We start from the raw sequence: 14,184 nt of genomic DNA on the forward strand, positions 1-14,184 counted from the left end.
GCAGTGTGATAACATGGAAGGTGCTGTTACAGTCCTGTTACACCCCCTCGGTCACAGGTGGAGATGGTACACCTGGTTCTGTAACACGTGCAGTGTGATAACATGGAAGGTGCTGTTACAGCCCGGTTACACCCCCTCGGTCACAGGTGGAGATGGCACACCTGGTTCTGTAACACGTGCAGTGTGGTAACATGGAAGGTGCTGTTACAGCCCGATTACACCCCCTCGGTCACAGGTGGAAATGGTACACCTGGTTCTGTAGCACGTGCAGTGTGATAACATGGAGGGTGCTGTTACAGCCCGGTTACACCCCCTCGGTCACAGGTGGAGATGGTACACCTGGTTCTGTAACACGTGCAGTGTGATAACATGGAAGGTGCTGTTACAGCCCGGTTACACTCCCTCGGTCACAGGTGGAGATGGTACACCTGGTTCTGTAACACGTGCAGTGTGATAACATGGAAGGTGCTGCTACAGCCCGGTTAGACCCCCTCGGTCACAGGTGGAGATGGTACACCTGGTTCTGTAACACGAGCAGTGTGGTAACATTGAAGGTGCTGCTTCAGCCCGATTACACCCCCTCGGTCACAGGTGGAGATGGTACACCTGGTTCTGTAACACGTGCAGTGTGGTAACATGGAAGGTGCTGTTACAGCCCGGTTAGACCCCCTCGGTCACAGGTGGAGATGGTACACCTGGTTCTGTAACACGAGCAATGTGGTAACATTGAAGGTGCTGCTACAGCCCGTTTACACCCCCTCGGTCACAGGTGGAGATGGTACATCTGGTTCTGTAACACGTGCAGTGTGATAACATGGAAGGTGCTGTTACAGCCCGGTTACACCCCTCGGTCACAGGTGTAGATGGTACACCTGGTTCTGTAACACGTGCAGTGTGGTAACATGGAAGGCACTGTTACAGCCCGGTTAAACCCCCTCGGTTACAGGTGGAGATGGTACACCTGGTTCTGTAACACGTGCAGTGTGATAACATGGAAGGTACTGTTACAGCCCTGTTACACCCCCTCAGTCACAGGTGGAGATGGTACACCTGGTTCTATAACACGTGCAGTGTGATAACATGGAAGGTGCTGTTACAGCCCGGTTACACCCCCTCAGTCACAGGTGGAGATGGTACACCTGGTTCTGTAACATGTGCAGTGTGATAACATGGAAGGTTCTGTTACCGCCCGGTTACACCCCCTCGGTCACAGGTGGAGATGGTACACCTGGTTCTATAACACGTGCAGTGTGATAACATGGAAGGTGCTGTTACAGCCCGGTTACACCCCCTCGGTCACAGGTGGAGATGGTACACCTGGTTCTGTAACACGTGCAGTGTGGTAACATGGAAGGCACTGTTACAGCCCGGTTACACCCCCTCGGTCACAGGTGAAGGTGGTACATCTGGCTCTGTAACACGTGCAGTGTGATAACATGGAAGGTGCTGTTACAGCCCGGTTACACACCCTCGGTCACAGGTGGAGATGGTACACCTGGTTCTGTAAGACGTGCAGTGTGGTAACATTGAAGGTGCTGTTACAGCCCGGTTACACCCCCTCGGTCACAGGTGGAGATGGTACACCTGGTTCTGTAACACGTGCAGTGTGGTAAAATTGAAGGTGCTGCTACAGCCCGTTTACACCCCCTCGGTCACAGGTGGAGATGGTACACCTGGTTCTGTAACACGTGCAGTGTGATAACATGGAAGGTGCTGTTACAGCCCGGTTACACCCTCTCGGTCACAGGTGGAGATGGTACACCTGGTTCTGTAACATGTGCAGTGTGATAACATTGAAGGTGCTGTTACAGCCTGGTTACACCCCCTCAGTCACAGGTGAAAATGGTACACCTGGTTCTGTAACACGTGCAGTGTGGTAACATGGAAGGCACTGTTACAGCCCGGTTACACCCCCTCGGTCACAGGTGAAGGTGGTACATCTGGCTCTGTAACACGTGCAGTGTGATAACATGGAAGGTGCTGTTACAGCCCGGTTACACCCCCTCGGTCACAGGTGGAGATGGTACACCTGGTTCTGTAACAGGTGCAGTGTGATAACATGGAAGGTGCTGTTACAGCCCGGTTAAACCCCCTCGGTCACAGGTGGAGATGGTACACCTGGTTCTGTAACACGTGCAGTGTGATAACATGGAAGATGCTGTTACAGCCCGGTTACACCCCCTCGGTCACAGGTGAAGATGGTACACCTGGTTCTGAAACACGTGCAGTGTGGTAACATGGAATGTGCTGTTACAGCCTGGTTACACCCCCTCGGTCACAGGTGAAGATGGTACACCTGGTCCTGTAACACGTGCAGTGTGATAACATGGAAGATGCTGTTACAGCCCGGTTACACCCCCTCGGTCACAGGTGAAGATGATATACCTGGTTCTGTAACACGTGCAGTGCGGTAACATGGAAGGTGCTGTTACAGCCCAGTTACACCCTCTCGGTCACAGGTGGAGATGGTACACCTGGTTCTGTAAGACGTGCAGTGTGATAACATGGAAGGTGCTGCTACAGCCCGGTTACACCCCCTCGGTCACAGGTGAAGATGGTACACCTGGTCCTGTAACACGTGCAGTGTGATAACATGGAAGGTGCTGTTACAGCCCGGTTACACCCCCTCGGTCACAGGTGGAGATGGTACACCTGGTTCTGTAACACGAGCAGTGTGGTAACATTGAAGGTGCTGCTTCAGCCCGATTACACCCCCTCGGTCACAGGTGGAGATGGTACACCTGGTTCTGTAACACGTGCAGTGTGGTAACATGGAAGGTGCTGTTACAGCCCGGTTAGACCCCCTCGGTCACAGGTGGAGATGGTACACCTGGTTCTGTAACACGAGCAATGTGGTAACATTGAAGGTGCTGCTACAGCCCGTTTACACCCCCTCGGTCACAGGTGGAGATGGTACATCTGGTTCTGTAACACGTGCAGTGTGATAACATGGAAGGTGCTGTTACAGCCCGGTTACACCCCTCGGTCACAGGTGTAGATGGTACACCTGGTTCTGTAACACGTGCAGTGTGGTAACATGGAAGGCACTGTTACAGCCCGGTTAAACCCCCTCGGTTACAGGTGGAGATGGTACACCTGGTTCTGTAACACGTGCAGTGTGATAACATGGAAGGTACTGTTACAGCCCTGTTACACCCCCTCAGTCACAGGTGGAGATGGTACACCTGGTTCTATAACACGTGCAGTGTGATAACATGGAAGGTGCTGTTACAGCCCGGTTACACCCCCTCAGTCACAGGTGGAGATGGTACACCTGGTTCTGTAACATGTGCAGTGTGATAACATGGAAGGTTCTGTTACCGCCCGGTTACACCCCCTCGGTCACAGGTGGAGATGGTACACCTGGTTCTATAACACGTGCAGTGTGATAACATGGAAGGTGCTGTTACAGCCCGGTTACACCCCCTCGGTCACAGGTGGAGATGGTACACCTGGTTCTGTAACACGTGCAGTGTGGTAACATGGAAGGCACTGTTACAGCCCGGTTACACCCCCTCGGTCACAGGTGAAGGTGGTACATCTGGCTCTGTAACACGTGCAGTGTGATAACATGGAAGGTGCTGTTACAGCCCGGTTACACACCCTCGGTCACAGGTGGAGATGGTACACCTGGTTCTGTAAGACGTGCAGTGTGGTAACATTGAAGGTGCTGTTACAGCCCGGTTACACCCCCTCGGTCACAGGTGGAGATGGTACACCTGGTTCTGTAACACGTGCAGTGTGGTAAAATTGAAGGTGCTGCTACAGCCCGGTTACACCCCCTCGGTCACAGGTGGAGATGGTACACCTGGTTCTGTAACACGTGCAGTGTGATAACATGGAAGGTGCTGTTACAGCCCGGTTACACCCTCTCGGTCACAGGTGGAGATGGTACACCTGGTTCTGTAACATGTGCAGTGTGATAACATTGAAGGTGCTGTTACAGCCTGGTTACACCCCCTCAGTCACAGGTGAAAATGGTACACCTGGTTCTGTAACACGTGCAGTGTGGTAACATGGAAGGCACTGTTACAGCCCGGTTACACCCCCTCGGTCACAGGTGAAGGTGGTACATCTGGCTCTGTAACACGTGCAGTGTGATAACATGGAAGGTGCTGTTACAGCCCGGTTACACCCCCTCGGTCACAGGTGGAGATGGTACACCTGGTTCTGTAACAGGTGCAGTGTGATAACATGGAAGGTGCTGTTACAGCCCGGTTAAACCCCCTCGGTCACAGGTGGAGATGGTACACCTGGTTCTGTAACACGTGCAGTGTGATAACATGGAAGATGCTGTTACAGCCCGGTTACACCCCCTCGGTCACAGGTGAAGATGGTACACCTGGTTCTGAAACACGTGCAGTGTGGTAACATGGAATGTGCTGTTACAGCCTGGTTACACCCCCTCGGTCACAGGTGAAGATGGTACACCTGGTCCTGTAACACGTGCAGTGTGATAACATGGAAGATGCTGTTACAGCCCGGTTACACCCCCTCGGTCACAGGTGAAGATGATATACCTGGTTCTGTAACACGTGCAGTGCGGTAACATGGAAGGTGCTGTTACAGCCCAGTTACACCCTCTCGGTCACAGGTGGAGATGGTACACCTGGTTCTGTAAGACGTGCAGTGTGATAACATGGAAGGTGCTGCTACAGCCCGGTTACACCCCCTCGGTCACAGGTGAAGATGGTACACCTGGTCCTGTAACACGTGCAGTGTGATAACATGGAAGGTGCTGTTACAGCCCGGTTACACCCCCTCGGTCACAGGTGGAGATGGTACACCTGGTTCTGTAACACGTGCAGTGTGATAACATGGAAGGTTCTGTTACAGCCCGGTTACACCCCCTCGGTCACAGGTGGAGATGGTACACCTGGTTCTATGACACGTGCAGTGTGATAACATGGATGGTGCTGTTACAGCCCGGTTACACCCGCTCGGTCACAGGTGGAGATGGTACACCTGGTTCTGTAACACGTGCAGTGTGATAACATGGAAGGTGCTGTTACAGCCCGGTTACACCCCCTCGGTCACAGGTGGAGATGGTACACCTGGTTCTGTAACACGTGCAGTGTGATAACATGGAAGGTGCTGTTACAGCCCTGTTACACCCCCTCGGTCACAGGTGGAGATGGTACACCTGGTTCTGTAACACGTGCAGTGTGATAACATGGAAGGTGCTGTTACAGCCCGGTTACACCCCCTCGGTCACAGGTGGAGATGGCACACCTGGTTCTGTAACACGTGCAGTGTGGTAACATGGAAGGTGCTGTTACAGCCCGATTACACCCCCTCGGTCACAGGTGGAAATGGTACACCTGGTTCTGTAGCACGTGCAGTGTGATAACATGGAGGGTGCTGTTACAGCCCGGTTACACCCCCTCGGTCACAGGTGGAGATGGTACACCTGGTTCTGTAACACGTGCAGTGTGATAACATGGAAGGTGCTGTTACAGCCCGGTTACACTCCCTCGGTCACAGGTGGAGATGGTACACCTGGTTCTGTAACACGTGCAGTGTGATAACATGGAAGGTGCTGCTACAGCCCGGTTAGACCCCCTCGGTCACAGGTGGAGATGGTACACCTGGTTCTGTAACACGAGCAGTGTGGTAACATTGAAGGTGCTGCTTCAGCCCGATTACACCCCCTCGGTCACAGGTGGAGATGGTACACCTGGTTCTGTAACACGTGCAGTGTGGTAACATGGAAGGTGCTGTTACAGCCCGGTTAGACCCCCTCGGTCACAGGTGGAGATGGTACACCTGGTTCTGTAACACGAGCAATGTGGTAACATTGAAGGTGCTGCTACAGCCCGATTACACCCCCTCGGTCACAGGTGGAGATGGTACACCTGGTTCTGTAACACGTGCAGTGTGATAACATGGAAGATGCTGTTACAGCCCGGTTACACCCCTCGGTCACAGGTGGAGATGGTACACCTGGTTCTGTAACACGTGCAGTGTGATAACATGGAAGGTGCTGTTAGAGCCCGGTTACACCCCCTCGGTCACAGGTGGAGATGGTACACCTGGTTCTGTAACACATGCAGTGTGATAACATGGAAGGTGCTGTTACAGCCCGGTTACGCCCCCTCGGTCACAGGTGGAGATGGTACACCTGGTTCTGTAAGACGTGCAGTGTGATAACATGGAAGGTGCTGTTACAGCCCGGTTACACCCCCTCGGTCACAGGTGGAGATGGTACACCTGGTTCTGTAACACGTGCAGTGTGATAACATGGAAGGTGCTGTTACTGCCCGGTTACGCCCCCTCGATCACAGGTGGAGATGGTACACCTGGTTCTGTAACACGTGCAGTGTGATAACATGGAAGGTGCTGTTACAGCCCGGTTACACCCCCTCGGTCACAGGTGGAGATGGTACACCTGGTTCTGTAACACGTGCAGTGTGATAACATGGAAGGTGCTGTTACAGCCCGGTTACACCCCCTCGGTCACAGGTGGAGATGGTACACCTGGTTCTGTAACACGTGCAGTGTGATAACATGGAAGGTGCTGTTACAGCCCGGTTACACCCCCTCGGTCACAGGTGGAGATGGTACACCTGGTTCTGTAACATGTGCAGTGTGATAACTTGGAAGGTGCTGTTACAGCCCGGTTACACCCCCTCGGTCACAGGTGGAGATGGTACATCTGGTTCTGTAACACGTGCAGTGTGATAACATGGAAGGTGCTGTTACAGCCCGGTTACACCCCTCGGTCACAGGTGTAGATGGTACACCTGGTTCTGTAACACGTGCAGTGTGGTAACATGGAAGGCACTGTTACAGCCCGGTTAAACCCCCTCGGTTACAGGTGGAGATGGTACACCTGGTTCTGTAACACGTGCAGTGTGATAACATGGAAGGTACTGTTACAGCCCTGTTACACCCCCTCAGTCACAGGTGGAGATGGTACACCTGGTTCTATAACACGTGCAGTGTGATAACATGGAAGGTGCTGTTACAGCCCGGTTACACCCCCTCAGTCACAGGTGGAGATGGTACACCTGGTTCTGTAACATGTGCAGTGTGATAACATGGAAGGTTCTGTTACCGCCCGGTTACACCCCCTCGGTCACAGGTGGAGATGGTACACCTGGTTCTATAACACGTGCAGTGTGATAACATGGAAGGTGCTGTTACAGCCCGGTTACACCCCCTCGGTCACAGGTGGAGATGGTACACCTGGTTCTGTAACACGTGCAGTGTGGTAACATGGAAGGCACTGTTACAGCCCGGTTACACCCCCTCGGTCACAGGTGAAGGTGGTACATCTGGCTCTGTAACACGTGCAGTGTGATAACATGGAAGGTGCTGTTACAGCCCGGTTACACACCCTCGGTCACAGGTGGAGATGGTACACCTGGTTCTGTAAGACGTGCAGTGTGGTAACATTGAAGGTGCTGTTACAGCCCGGTTACACCCCCTCGGTCACAGGTGGAGATGGTACACCTGGTTCTGTAACACGTGCAGTGTGGTAAAATTGAAGGTGCTGCTACAGCCCGGTTACACCCCCTCGGTCACAGGTGGAGATGGTACACCTGGTTCTGTAACACGTGCAGTGTGATAACATGGAAGGTGCTGTTACAGCCCGGTTACACCCTCTCGGTCACAGGTGGAGATGGTACACCTGGTTCTGTAACATGTGCAGTGTGATAACATTGAAGGTGCTGTTACAGCCTGGTTACACCCCCTCAGTCACAGGTGAAAATGGTACACCTGGTTCTGTAACACGTGCAGTGTGGTAACATGGAAGGCACTGTTACAGCCCGGTTACACCCCCTCGGTCACAGGTGAAGGTGGTACATCTGGCTCTGTAACACGTGCAGTGTGATAACATGGAAGGTGCTGTTACAGCCCGGTTACACCCCCTCGGTCACAGGTGGAGATGGTACACCTGGTTCTGTAACAGGTGCAGTGTGATAACATGGAAGGTGCTGTTACAGCCCGGTTAAACCCCCTCGGTCACAGGTGGAGATGGTACACCTGGTTCTGTAACACGTGCAGTGTGATAACATGGAAGATGCTGTTACAGCCCGGTTACACCCCCTCGGTCACAGGTGAAGATGGTACACCTGGTTCTGAAACACGTGCAGTGTGGTAACATGGAATGTGCTGTTACAGCCTGGTTACACCCCCTCGGTCACAGGTGAAGATGGTACACCTGGTCCTGTAACACGTGCAGTGTGATAACATGGAAGATGCTGTTACAGCCCGGTTACACCCCCTCGGTCACAGGTGAAGATGATATACCTGGTTCTGTAACACGTGCAGTGCGGTAACATGGAAGGTGCTGTTACAGCCCAGTTACACCCTCTCGGTCACAGGTGGAGATGGTACACCTGGTTCTGTAAGACGTGCAGTGTGATAACATGGAAGGTGCTGCTACAGCCCGGTTACACCCCCTCGGTCACAGGTGAAGATGGTACACCTGGTCCTGTAACACGTGCAGTGTGATAACATGGAAGGTGCTGTTACAGCCCGGTTACACCCCCTCGGTCACAGGTGGAGATGGTACACCTGGTTCTGTAACACGTGCAGTGTGATAACATGGAAGGTTCTGTTACAGCCCGGTTACACCCCCTCGGTCACAGGTGGAGATGGTACACCTGGTTCTATGACACGTGCAGTGTGATAACATGGATGGTGCTGTTACAGCCCGGTTACACCCGCTCGGTCACAGGTGGAGATGGTACACCTGGTTCTGTAACACGTGCAGTGTGATAACATGGAAGGTGCTGTTACAGCCCGGTTACACCCCCTCGGTCACAGGTGGAGATGGTACACCTGGTTCTGTAACACGTGCAGTGTGATAACATGGAAGGTGCTGTTACAGTCCTGTTACACCCCCTCGGTCACAGGTGGAGATGGTACACCTGGTTCTGTAACACGTGCAGTGTGATAACATGGAAGGTGCTGTTACAGCCCGGTTACACCCCCTCGGTCACAGGTGGAGATGGCACACCTGGTTCTGTAACACGTGCAGTGTGGTAACATGGAAGGTGCTGTTACAGCCCGATTACACCCCCTCGGTCACAGGTGGAAATGGTACACCTGGTTCTGTAGCACGTGCAGTGTGATAACATGGAGGGTGCTGTTACAGCCCGGTTACACCCCCTCGGTCACAGGTGGAGATGGTACACCTGGTTCTGTAACACGTGCAGTGTGATAACATGGAAGGTGCTGTTACAGCCCGGTTACACTCCCTCGGTCACAGGTGTAGATGGTACACCTGGTTCTGTAACACGTGCAGTGTGATAACATGGAAGGTGCTGCTACAGCCCGGTTAGACCCCCTCGGTCACAGGTGGAGATGGTACACCTGGTTCTGTAACACGAGCAGTGTGGTAACATTGAAGGTGCTGCTTCAGCCCGATTACACCCCCTCGGTCACAGGTGGAGATGGTACACCTGGTTCTGTAACACGTGCAGTGTGGTAACATGGAAGGTGCTGTTACAGCCCGGTTAGACCCCCTCGGTCACAGGTGGAGATGGTACACCTGGTTCTGTAACACGAGCAATGTGGTAACATTGAAGGTGCTGCTACAGCCCGATTACACCCCCTCGGTCACAGGTGGAGATGGTACACCTGGTTCTGTAACACGTGCAGTGTGATAACATGGAAGGTGCTGTTACAGCCCGTTTACACCCCCTCGGTCACAGGTGGAGATGTTACACCTGGTTCTGTAACACATGCAGTGTGATAACATGGAAAGTGCTGTTACAGCCCAGTTACACCCCCTCGGTCACAGGTGGAGATGGTACACCTGGTTCTGTAACACATGCAGTGTGATAACATGGAAGGTGCTGTTACAGCCCGGTTACACCCCCTCGGTCACAGGTGGAGATGGTACACCTGGTTCTATGACACGTGCAGTGTGATAACATGGATGGTGCTGTTACAGCCCGGTTACACCCGCTCGGTCACAGGTGGAAATGGTACACCTGGTTCTGTAACACGTGCAGTGTGATAACATGGAAGGTGCTGTTACAGCCCGGTTACACCCCCTCGGTCACAGGTGGAGATGGTACACCTGGCTCTGTAACACGTGCAGTGTGATAACATGGAAGGTGCTGTTACAGCCCGGTTACACCCTCTCGTTCACAGGTGAAGATGGTGCACCTGGTTCTGTAACACGTGCAGTGTGATAACATGGAAGGTTCTGTTACAGCCCGGTTACACCCCCTCGGTCACAGGTGGAGATGGTACACCTGGTTCTGTAACACGTGCAGTGTGATAACATGGAAGGTGCTGTTACAGCCCGGTTACACCCACTCGGTCACAGGTGGAGATGGTACACCTGGTTCTGTAACACGTGCAGTGTGATAACATGGAAGGTTCTGTTACAGCCCGGTTACACCCCCTCAGTCACAGGTGGAGATGGTACACCTGGTTCTGTAACACGTGCAGTGTGATAACATGGAAAGTGCTGTTACAGCCCAGTTACACCCCCTCGGTGACAGGTGGAAATGGTACACCTGGTTCTGTAACACGTGCAGTGTGATAACATGGAAGGTGCTGTTACAGCCCGGTTACACCCCTCGGTCACAGATGGAGATGGTACACCTGGTTCTATAACACGTGCAGTGTGATAACATGGAAGGTGCTGTTACAGCACAGTTACACCCCCTCGGTCACAGGTGGAGATGGTACACCTGGCTCTGTAACACGTGCAGTGTGATAACATGGAAGGTGCTGTTACAGCCCGGTTACACCCCCTCGGTCACAGGTGGAGATAGTACACCTGGTTCTGTAACACATTCAGTGTGATAACATGGAAGGTGCTGTTACAGCCCGGTTACATCCCCTCGGTCATAGTTGGAGATAGTACACCTGGTTCTGTAACACGTGCAGTGTGATAACATGGAAGGTTCTGTTACCGCCCGGTTACGCCCCCTCGGTCACAGGTGGAGATGGTACACCTGGCTCTGTAACACGTGCAGTGTGATAACATGGAAGGTGCTGTTAAAGCCCGGTTACACCCTCTCGGTCACAGGTGGAGATGGTACACCTGGCTCTGTAACACGTGCAGTGTGATAACATGGAAGGTTCTGTTACAGCCCGGTTACACCCCCTCGGTCACAGGTGGAGATGGTACACCTGGCTCTGTAACACGTGCAGTGTGATATCATGGAAGGTGCTGTTACAGCCCGGTTACGCCCCCTCGGTCACAGGGGGAGATGGTACACCTTGTTCTGTAACACGTGCAGTGTGATAACATGGAAGGTGCTGTTACAGCCCGGTTACACCCCCTCGGTCACAGGTGGAGATGGTACACCTGGTTCTGTAACACGTGCAGTGTGATAACATGGAAGATGCTGTTACAGCCCGGTTACACCCCCTCGGTCACAGGTGGAGATGGTACACCTGGCTCTGTAACACGTGCAGTGTGATAACATGAAAGGTGCTGTTACAGACCGGTTACACCCCCTCTGTCACAGGTGGAGATGGTACACCTGGTTCTGTAACACGTGCAGTGTGATAACATGGAAGGTGCTGTTACAGCCCGGTTACACCCCCTCGGTCACAGGTGGAGATAGTACACCTGGTTCTGTAACACATGCAGTGTGATAACATGGAAGGTGCTGTTACAGCCCGGTTACATCCCCTCGGTCATAGGTGGAGATAGTACACCTGGTTCTGTAACACGTGCAGTGTGATAACATGGAAGGTGCTGTTACCGCCCGGTTACGCCCCCTCGGTCACAGGTGGAGATGGTACACCTGGCTCTGTAACACGTGCAGTGTGATAACATGGAAGGTGCTGTTACAGCCCGGTTACGCCCCCTCGGTCACAGGTGGAGATGGTACACCTGGCTCTGTAACACGTGCAGTGTGATAACATGGAAGGTTCTGTTACAGCCCGGTTACACCCCCTCGGTCACAGGTGGAGATGGTACACCTGGCTCTGTAACACGTACAGTGTGATATCATGGAAGGTGCTGTTACAGCCCGGTTACGCCCCCTCGGTCACAGGGGGAGATGGTACACCTGGTTCTGTAACACGTGCAGTGTGATAACATGGAAGGTGCTGTTACAGCCCGGTTACACCCCCTCGGTCACAGGTGGAGATGGTACACCTGGTTCTGTAACACGTGCAGTGTGATAACATGGAAGATGCTGTTACAGCCCGGTTACACCCCCTCGGTCACAGGTGGAGATGGTACACCTGGTTCTCTAACACGTGCAGTGTGATAACATGGAAGGTTCTGTTACCGCCCGGTTACACCCCCTCGGTCACAGGTGGAGATGGTACACCTGGTTCTGTAACACGTGCAGTGTGATAACATGGAAGGTGCTGTTACAGCCCGGTTATGCCCCCTCAGTCACAGGTAGAGATGGTACACCTGGTTCTGTAACACGTGCAGTGTGATAACATGGAAGGTGCTGTTACAGCCCGGTTACACCCCCTCGGTCACAGGTGGAGATGGTACATCTGGTTCTGTAACACGTGCAGTGTGATAACATGGAAGGTGCTGTTACAGCCCAGTTACACCCCCTCGGTCACAGGTGGAGATGGTACACCTGGTTCTGTAACACGTGCAGCGTGATAACATGGAAGGTGCTGTTACAGCCCGGTTACACCCCTCGGTCACAGATGGAGATGGTACACCTGGCTCTGTAACACGTGCAGTGTGATAACATGGAAGGTGCTGTTACAGCCCGGTTACACCCCCTCAGTCACAGGTGGAGATGGTAGACCTGGTTCTGTAACACGTGCAGTGTGATAACATGGAAGGTGCTGTTACAGCCCGGTTACGCCCCCTCAGTCACAGGTGGAGATGATACACCTGGTTCTGTAACACGTGCAGTGTGGTAACATAGAAGGTGCTGTTACTGCCCAGTTACACCCCCTCAGTCACAGGTGGAGATGGTACACCTGGTTCTGTAACACGTGCAGTGTGATAACATGGAAGGTGCTGTTACAGCCCGGTTACACCCCCTCGGTCACAGGTGGAGATGGTACATCTGGTTCTGTAACACGTGCAGTGTGATAACATGGAAGGTGCTGTTACAGCCCAGTTACACCCCCTCGGTCACAGGTGGAGATGGTACACCTGGTTCTGTAACACGTGCAGTGTGATAACATGGAAGGTGCTGTTACAGCCCGGTTATACCCCCTCGGTCACAGGTGAAGATGGTACACCTGGTTCTGTAACACGTGCAGTGTGGTAACATGGAAGGTGCTGTTACAGCCCGGTTACACCCCCTCGGTCACAGGTGGAGATGGTGCACCAGGTTCTGTAACACGTGCAGTGTGATAACATGGAAGATGCTGTTACAGCCCGGTTACACCCCCTCGGTCACAGGTGGAGATGGTACACCTGGTTCTGTAACACGTGCAGTGTGATAACATGGAAGGTTCTGTTACAGCCCGGTTACACCCCCTCGGTCACAGGTGGAGATGGTGCACCAGGTTCTGTAACACGTGCAGTGTGATAACATGGAAGGTGCTGTTACAGCCTGGTTACACCCCCTCGGTCACAGGTGGAGATGGTACACCTGGTTCTGTAACACGTGCAGTGTGATAACATGGAAGGTGCTGTTACAGCCCGGTTACACCCCCTCGGTCACAGGTGGAGATGGTACACCTGGTTCTGTAACACGTGCAGTGTGATAACATGGAAGATGCTGTTACAGCCCGGTTACACCCCCTCGGTCACAGGTGGAGATGGTACACCTGGTTCTCTAACACGTGCAGTGTGATAACATGGAAGGTTCTGTTACCGCCCGGTTACACCCCCTCGGTCACAGGTGGAGATGGTACACCTGGTTCTGTAACACGTGCAGTGTGATAACATGGAAGGTGCTGTTACAGCCCGGTTATGCCCCCTCAGTCACAGGTAGAGATGGTACACCTGGTTCTGTAACACGTGCAGTGTGATAACATGGAAGGTGCTGTTACAGCCCGGTTACACCCCCTCGGTCACAGGTGGAGATGGTACATCTGGTTCTGTAACACGTGCAGTGTGATAACATGGAAGGTGCTGTTACAGCCCAGTTACACCCCCTCGGTCACAGGTGGAGATGGTACACCTGGTTCTGTAACACGTGCAGTGTGATAACATGGAAGGTGCTGTTACAGCCCGGTTATACCCCCTCGGTCACAGGTGAAGATGGTACACCTGGTTCTGTAACACGTGCAGTGTGGTAACATGGAAGGTGCTGTTACAGCCCGGTT

The 14,184-nt window shown here is 53.1% G+C and overlaps 1 protein-coding gene across 2 annotated transcripts in view; it reads left to right on the plus strand.

Moving 5' to 3' along the window:
* HSF2BP (heat shock transcription factor 2 binding protein) overlaps positions 1–14,184 on the plus strand; it is a 153,263-nt gene that overhangs the window by 21,458 nt on the left and 117,621 nt on the right. The window lies entirely within an intron of this gene.

Source organism: Taudactylus pleione, unplaced genomic scaffold (genome assembly GCF_031769625.1).
Source record: "Taudactylus pleione unplaced genomic scaffold, aTauple2 ptg001024l, whole genome shotgun sequence".
Taxonomy (NCBI): Eukaryota; Metazoa; Chordata; class Amphibia; order Anura; family Myobatrachidae; genus Taudactylus; species Taudactylus pleione.